Below are 9,505 nucleotides of genomic sequence, written 5' to 3'. Positions count from 1 at the left end.
AACACTACATACTGTGTTATCTAGAAAGATCACAGAGATACTGCAGTTCAATAAAACCTCTACATAAAGACTTTTACTGAATGTCTGGAGGAAAACGAACTGGAAGAAAGAGTGTTTTAGGAGTTTTATCTTATCTCCAGACAATAAATAGCCACTGTACTGTTGTGAGTATATGTGTATTGCATGCGTGTTGCTGCCCCTAAGTCTTCTGTGCTGCAGAAGGCAGTCTAAGCTACCTGGTTAGTTACTAACTTGTAGCTCATTAGAGATTGTGGGTGACACCCAGTATCCCAGATGACACAAAAATAGAACAGCTCTGAAAGCCTTGTATCTTCTGTACAGCTGAAGATCCAATACTATTAATGTCTTCCTATTATCTTCGATTCCAGATCAGGTTACAGTGTGTTAACATGGTATCATCTGTCAGCTGAGCTGTGGCAAATGTAAGTGGGTCTTCTTAGGCTGTACCATGAGCAAAAATGTGTCTCAGTTGAAGTTGTTTCCTTTCTAGACTAAGTGAACTCACTGTACCCTCCCTTTGTTTCTGACTAAGAGTGAACAGGCAGAGAAGACACCATGTTGTATGATAATTTGTCAAGCAAGTTGATGGTTTGTCTGAGTCCTTATTTAGAGATATCATAAGCATTCTAAAATATTTTACGCCTGGTAGAGTTTACTAAGCAAGCTGATTTCTGTGCAGATACAGTAATTCACAAACACAGGCCCTTTTTCTTAATGGTGGGGCATTTTAATGGATTACTGGAATCAAAACAAGAAAAACGAATATATATCTGCCTAAAAGAGTGTGAGGAGTGTTGGTTTCCCTAATATCACCAGTGTGATTAATGTTTTTTCAACCTCAGTTGTGAAAGCAGCCAGAGAATGAACAGTTTGTGAGGTATGGGAAACAGTGGCGTGGAATAGCTATGCAAGAACTGAAAGTCAGGTATGCTGAAGACATTACTGCAAATATCTTAGAAAAATATTTGGCTCTGCTCATGGTACATGTGTCTTTGAGATGTCTGTATTAGCCAAATGATGACGAACTAGCCAGCATACTCTAGGTAAATAATTTGTACAGGTTTGTGTCAAAAAATAATGATATTGTTTTCGTTTGGGAATTTGACACCATGTTATAGATATTTTAGAGTGTATGAGAGAACTATCTTTTTGATGCCAAATGGCAATCTTCAGTAATGGCCAACATTGTTGTAATGAGGATCACAGATCTGAGTATTTACTCCTTCCAACTATACTCTTTCTGGATGAGAAGTGAAAGTCTGCAAACATGATACTCAATTATTTGCTTAGCCTTCTTTACATTCAACCTGTGGTAGCCAAGTGGTACCTGATGGGAGGGAGTAAAGAAGACAAAGCCACACTCTTCTCAGTGGTTTATTGTAAAAAGATAATAAGCCATGGACACAGATTGAAACATGAGATTTATGGCTGGAAGAGGTTGCCCAGAAAGATTGTAGGCTCTCCATCATTGGAGATATTCATAACCTGACTGGACATATTACTGAACAACCTGCTCAGAGTATGGGAGTGATGGAGGAAAGTAGAGCAGCTAATATTGTTAGATGATTGATAGACAATCTCTAGAGGTCCCTTCCAACCTCAGTGATTCTGTGAAATCACTTTTAAGAACTATGCATCCCATACAATATCCAAAGACAATAACATGTCTGTGTAAAATGTCGTGACTCACATGACTGAAACAATCAGAAAATGTGTCTGACAAGATAAAATATTGTTTTCTGAACCACATTGTGTGAGAATTTAGCTTTCACCTTTTACCTGGTGCCTGGGGTTGTGAGTAATCAGTTGGGTACACAGAGAGGAGAGAAGTGTGGTTAAAGTAGTTGTTTGGAAGAAGATTATTTTATTTCCTCTTCTAGCCTATGAGAAGTTTTAGCAGTTGTCTATTGTTTATAGGAAACCATGTATGGGGCCTGTGAAGAATTAGTCTGAAATTCTTGAGCGGTCTTCATTTTCCCTGATCTAACAGTCCTACAGGCTAAATAGACCACATACATTGATTAATTGATAAATGAGATAGTTAATATTTGCCTTTTGATAGATAAGACTTCTGCTAAAGTGACATGTCCATTCCCTATCATACCTTACAAGGTATCTCAAAAATATAGAAGAGCTACATTTTTCATTCTCAGTATTGACTTGTTGGGGAAAACATACTCATTTCTTGGATAGATACATATAGCTGCGAAAAGCATATGGTTATTATTAACTTGGCTCAAGTCACAATCATGATGTTCAAAACTAGACAGTACATCTACAAATATCTTGCTTTTTCACTATCTGAAGTTTTATATGTTTTAACTTTGAGCAGTAAATGTGTCACTCATCCAGAAGCCTCATCCAGAAGTCTTAGTTGGCACACACTCCATTATACCAAAAAATACTAAATAATGAAGAAGAATGGAGACTGATTATTAATGCAAAATTACTTGAAAAAGCAAATGAATAGAATGACAAAAATAGATTAAATAATTGTGAGTCTCAGAAAGGATGTTAAAATGTACATCTTACATAAATCAAAAATGAAGTGTATACGACACAGAATGAGTCATCTTGTGAATAATGGGAAGATGAATTCAAATGTTATTTGCCAGTAGTAATAGATGGTACCACTCTGGTTCTGTCAATCTGCTAAATAATAATGACGGACCTAATACAGGAAGTCTGTAGGAGTTTTGCTTGGCTAAGGAATGTAGCATAGAGCACTAGAAAAATAATGAATTTATATAAGAAGTATCTATTGTGTTGGCCCACATTCTAATCCTGCCTCTAGAGAATGAAGTGGCAAGGTCTTTATTAGCATCACTGGGAGCAAGGAAGAACCCCCTCTCATCTGATACGAATTCATTCTTTTGTTAGCAGCAAAGTAAAATGTAAGGTAATTTGCAAATAGCCCATAACTTTTTTTTTCTTTCTTTTTTTTTTTTTTTCTCAAAATATCAAAAGCTTTAATGTACATTTTTAGTAGTGTCCATGATAGAAGAGCTAAGTAAGCATGTTGTTCATTTTAGGGTCAGAACATTTTTAATTTTTTATCATACGCCATGGTATACATGAAAGAAGTAACAAATTTATAGAATAAGAGACTTGCAAAAATTACCACACAGATGATACCAAATTATCAAATCTGAATAATATAGCTAGGTATAGTTACATCCATTGCTGAATTTGGATATTTCTTGAATATTTTATTATTGAATTAGAAATCAAATATGCATTTCCATATGAATTTCTGGTTAAAGATAAGATACTGCTTACAAGTCTTGATATTTTCTATTGTTTTTAGTGGTGTTTGGATTGGGTCAGTTTTTAAAATCTTTCCTCTTTCCCTCTTATACTAGGGTGAAAAAACTGCCACAATTGCTGCTGCTTTATTGTGCTTATGAATGTGAGTTCTCAAATTTTATCTTGTCATTGCTCAAGAAAAAAAAAAATAGTGGCATGCTTTTAGTGCACTGAGAGAAGAAATAACATCAGAGAAGTAAAAAGAGACTAGAAAGACAAAGGGGAAATAAATTTGGCAAAAAAATATCTTGAAGAGCAGGAAGGTCAGAAGAGGAGGGAAAGCTTGGAGGAGACAGATGTGCTTGGGAACAAAAAGGGTAAACGCAATTTCTGGAGTAGAGCGAAGGCTTGGACTCATTAAAGCAGAGCAAAATAATCAAGGAGACTTTGGGGAGAAAAGACAGCAATCACACCTTGGAAGAAAAAAAAAAAAAAAAAAAAAAAAAAAAAAAAAAAGAGAGAAACTGGGAAGTGGGCCTGAAAGAGGAAGGCAGGGGAGAGTTGAGAAATGAGGTTTTGGGAGAAGAGATAGGGTTTTGCAAGGATGGAGTTAAGCAAAAATATTGCTAAAGGCTCCAACTCTGTGAAATGTCAGCCAAGGTGGCTGTCTGTAAATCTTTGGGTTTATTTATTTGTCTTGCCACAATATATAAAGGATTTTTTTTTGTTAGTGAAACACATTTTTATTGCATTCTGCAGAGTCTATTCTCCCTTCCATGTACATGCTAATGGGAAATTGTTGAATAAATTGATGGGATAACAGATGTCTCTTAGTAGTTTTCCATTGACAATTTTTTCTTGCTGTTTAGAATTTTTAAGAATATGCAAACTTTTGGAAAAGACCACATAGAATGTGCCTATTACATGCACTCTAGAAACACAGAAATTCATACCTAGTTGTAAACTATGGAGGACTGATAAATCACTAGATGATATAACTCTCAGTCATTTAATCTCTAACGTGGTCAGATTGACTGTCAGTGATACTCCAAGAGAAAGTGCTCTCCTATGTGAAAAACAATTGTACACTGCATTCCCAAAAGGTATCTTGGACAGTGAATTAAGCAGGCAGAGCAGGCATGGATTCAGCTAATACTGGAATAGGTTAATCGGACTTCAATTATGATGGGTTCAGAGAAGTAAAGAACTTACAGAAAAAAATAAAGGACTTCAGCTATCAGTGTAGTTCTTCCATCAAAAGCTATAAAGTTTTGTAGAATTTTTCCAGCTACACATACATGACCAGATATATCCCATTTGGAAAAGAATTTGCTTCCTTTCCTCATATTATCTCACTGTTCAGGTGGAATGGCTGAATGCAGCAGAACCCCTTGAGAAGTAACATATTGTTCTTCATATCAAAATGAGAAAAAAATAATGTGTTAACAAACTCTTTCTTCATTTTCCTTTTTTTTTTTTTTTTTTTTTTTTTTTTTTTTTCAGCACAGTGCTTTGAAAAGTTCCCTCCCTTGTTTAATCTGATTGTTGGCTTCTGTCACCATACTTTAGCCTGAGCTAAGCCAAAGCAACCTAAATCCCAACGAATCTGCAGTATCTCATGTACTAACACCCAGTTTTTGCAAGGGTTTCATAACTGGCTAACTGTAAGAACATTGTTTGTACCTGTTGGTGAATCTGTACATTCTGAAGATAAAAATCAGGAAAGCAGAAAGTCTTCAGAACAACTACAAAAACATGATTTTTCTTCTAGTATGATGTGACAGTTTTTGTTATGTTTTGGATAGAGATGTTATGAATCAAAGATTAAAGTCCTCCTGTACTTAGAAAAAACACCTACTCTGGCATCCTTCCTAACCATGTTTTCTCCTTCTCTTTTGTATATATAATTTATATATATATGTATATATAAGTTCTTTGTCTCTCATCCATGTTACATTCACCAACACACACACACAAATTAATATGCAAAGGGGGAGGATTGCACAACTTTTAGTTTGATGTGATGTGGGTAAAGAGTGCAAGCCATGCCCAAGAAGCAGAAGGAGAAGGGTTCACTGCCATGTTACTGAGTGGAAGGAAGGGCAGACTTACATGCAGGAAATGTTAGGTTAAATGTGCTGAATGAGCTGCCATGAACAAAGTGATTTCTGGCAACTTTTAAGAAATCTGGTAAAATGAAGCCAAAGGCTTTATATCAAAAAGAGGGAAACTGCCTGTTTGGAGTCCATTTAAATGCTGGCTATTGGAAAGGGTGTTTGTCTTTTGCAACCCAGGATGAGCAGTGTCCTGAACTATTAATTTAAAATTTGGCTACAGGAAAGATTTTTCATTATTTTGACTAGTTTCAGGTGGGTGCAATCCTTATTTTGAATTTTGGCACCTTGGGGTACCCATCTCAAAATACAGTCCAGCAACTTACGTGTGGGGTGCATGAGAGTAAATGACTGATGCACAAAAGAGGCACGTATCATAAGACTTGCCTTGCAATTGACCTCTCTGAGACTTTATCCACAGCCTCCCATAGGGATCTGAGTGAATACTAGACCCCCTACAGGTCAGAGAGTTCTGCCAACTTGCATCAAGTTTACATTAAAACAAGAAAGGAAAAATAAATTCTCAAACCTTTCAAATGGAGAAACATTTTTTGAATTAAGATTTATTACTTGGTTTCATAATCTGTTGCTTGACAGCGGCTGGCTATACAAAGTGTGGAGTCTATTGGATTAGTTTATATAACAGATGGTTCTGTTTTCAAATTTACTCCAAATGTTCAGATGCTTTAGTAAATTAATATTTCCCATCTGATAATACGCCATGGGCTCAGCTTTAATCTTTGGTCTTTCAACAAAAGAAGAGTTAATAAAGACTACTGGGAATCATTGACACTTGATTTGAAAATGACAGCCTGGGGAGTGATAGGATTAGGGTAAAACGTATAAGCAATAGCAATAAGAGTATTTTACAGAGGTTTTAGCTAAAATCACAGTATATTCAGTGCTGCAGTTTATTTCTCAAAACAGTTTTATGGGAAGATTTCAAAACCTGTTTCATGTGTTAGAGAGAAGTGTGTGTTCCTCACTCCATACTAAAGTTTCGCTTGTTTAAAATACAGTCTTGAAAGTGCAGAAGGAAAGCAAGACCAGGCCAATAAATTCATTAGACCTCACAAGAGCTCTGTAAAATGTCTGAGATAATCAGTGTAACACAATACACTATGAGAAATATTTAATTGTAATAAATGGGTCATCTTTACATATTTTTGTATCATTGGAAGAAAAAAAAAAGAAAGGGAAGCCAACCTCTAAAGACTTGCAGGTTGTTGACCATGTTGTCTGTTTCTTAGTCAGTAAGACATGTAGAGTTGTTCTATAGCTGCATAGTCTTATATAAATTTTCATCAATTTACTTTCTTTACCTAAACTAATAATAAAAATGATTACAAAAGGATATTAAGAAAATAGGTACTGTAAAAAGTGGAGTTACTGTTTCAACATAAATTTGCTTACTGTACCTCCATGTGGTATGAAACAAGTTTCAATTATATAGCACTTTTAATTACATAGCCAAATCCTAATTTTTCCTACAAAACTCCATCTTCATTAATGGCTATGACACATGGTGCTCTCTGAAAATTGGTCTTTGTTCAGTAGTTCTTCACAGTTTCATTTTTCAATGTAGGATCCTATGCATTATTTATCATGTGCCATCCAAACCTTGTCCTGAATATAAAACTTTCACTGTGGACAGAAACATTTCTACTGGGCTCTTGCATTAATAACAATGGATAAGTTCAAAATAAGTATCTGGACTTAGAGTGGATTCCAGATACCTGGAGTTATGTGATCAGATGCTGTATGTGATGTAAAGGGAGAGTAAAGATACTTGAGAAGGCAATGTAGATTAACTATCAACTTTGGTTGGTTGCTGTCCCAGGAGGACAGCCCATGGAGGATTAATGAAGACAAAATTCTTTCCATCTTGGGAACTCTAAGAGTCTTATTGAAGGGCACATCTTTGCACTTCAGACAGAAGCCCTATCTGTCACCCTTGGTGAGGTATCCTAAGTTCTTACTTTCAGTAAAGAGCTGGAAACATTATTCTTTCCAACTTTGACTAGAGGAGGCAGCAACAGAGTTGAGGGTACTGTTTTGGTGGTGATAGTGATTCAATAGTTTGCTACTTTAGCATTCATTTGACATGTCAGAAATCCAGGTTTAGTAAATTTCCATCTCTGATGGAGGAATCAAATTTGTACTCAACAGCCATTGCACTGTGCATTCAAGTTTCACCTCATCAGGCAAGAAAGAGGACAAGGTGAAACAAAATTTCTTATGTGCAGTTAGGGAGCATGCAGCTGAGAATGAGGGAGGAAATGGGTAAGCAGCTGCTGCCTAAGATAGGCAATATCTATTTAGCTTTTTTCCCTAATAAATAATCCTTTAGAAATATGAAGAATCTACAGTGGCATTCAGGACTTTCTAATCCACCCTGAAGAGTACTTGTTCAGAACAGTTATACTCTTCATCCTTCCATGTTGTGGTACATTTTTAAAAGGAAACAGTGCTTCTAGCCTCCCTTCCCAGCATGACCTGAAAACCTATGATGTGGAAGTGGGAAATTTTGTCTATACCTCCTGCATTTCCGAGAAGTGTTGCATGACTAGACTATTAGGTAACAGGAGGCACAACCTTCTTGACCAGTTATGTTTCAGCAGAAGTCAGTGGGAGTCAGCCTTTAATAGACATAGATAGGAGTTTCTATATTCAAAGAAGGTGTAGGAATGGGTGTATAGTGGATTAAATCCTATTGTTTGGATCTTGGTCCCAGTGACCTCAGTTAGAGCAGAGAGAGTTCAGGATACTTGCTGGTGTCACACTGGGCAACAAACAAAAAGCAACCCTCTTGTCAACTTCAGAAAATTTCAGATTACTTGAGTTTCCCAGAAGTACCTAAGAGCTGAAGAAGCATCTGAGACAGAAAACAGTTAGAGAAGCTTTAACTGCTCTAGCCTTGAGGACATTGTTTTTTCTCCTGCATGTCCCAGTCTCCATATTATACTTTATAGCAAGACTCTGGTAGCTCTTCTCATTCACCAGAGAGCATTGAGCATGATGAACTAAAAAAGGTCTGGCTTCACTTGGAAGAGCTGTGTCATTGCAGACATGGGTTGTATCCATATACATATGCCCAAGAAAGTCTCATCATAACTGCATAAAACAATTTGCATTTCAGTAAAAATACGGGAACAAAAATTAGACTGAAAAACCACTGAATTACCAATCCTGTGAAATTCTGTGGATCTTCACAGTGGGGCTTTTTTTTTTTTTTTTTTTTTTTTTTAATATATAACATCTGTTTAGCACTTGAACTAACGAAGTAATTTGTAGTAGCAAAAGGATTTTATCTTCCACTAGGGGGGAATGGATACACATATTTTGCTGGTGAGTTTAACAAATCTTTGCTAACTTATGAAGATATTATGAGGCTTGGAGGTAGTAGGTTAACTGCTGTCCTAATACAAAAATTGGGGAAGACATAATCGTAAAAAAAAAAAAAAAAAAAAAAAAATTGCACCCCAAGAATGCCTAGTTTCTTTTTACTTGTCTCTGGATTTCTGAGGACTTTGGGATGTGCTTGGGTAAAACTAGTATTTTCTTTTCTTTTCTTTTCTTCTCTTTTCTTTTATTTTCTTTTCTAATAAAGAATGGAAAAGAAAAAGGAGGGCTTTAAGGAAAACACCAATTATTACAAAATGCACAGTAAAAGTGTCTGAGTAGGTGAAATTTAGTAACAGTTTTGGTGACTGAAAGCAGGGTCATAAGTTCAGAACTCCTGAGCAGCCTCAACTGTAGATAGACATCAGTTCCAGTACTACAGGTAATGCCTCAAAGCCTCCTCATGCTACTCCTCACTCCACTCACTAGCAGCTTACCTGCCAAACTGTTCCAGTGGTTTCTGCATTGAATTATTGTGAAGCAAAGGTGACAGGACCTGACATTTACTTAATAATTCCAAAATCAATAATGATGTGAAGTTCCCAGTTCTGGGACCTTGGGTTGCCAAATTCGGGAGGGCTTTTGTCAAAGTAAGAGCTCTAGAGTTTCGGTCTCAGCCAGGCCATCATTCCTGTGATGTGCTGATGGCCGTTGGCTCCCTAATGGTCTTGGCTATGCATGCCGTTCTGACTGTGTCACCTCAGGCCTCAATTACTGTTCTC

This window comes from Oxyura jamaicensis, chromosome 1, assembly GCF_011077185.1.
Source record: "Oxyura jamaicensis isolate SHBP4307 breed ruddy duck chromosome 1, BPBGC_Ojam_1.0, whole genome shotgun sequence".
NCBI classification, from domain to species: Eukaryota; Metazoa; Chordata; class Aves; order Anseriformes; family Anatidae; genus Oxyura; species Oxyura jamaicensis.
Note: the sequence above shows the minus strand (reverse complement) of the source record.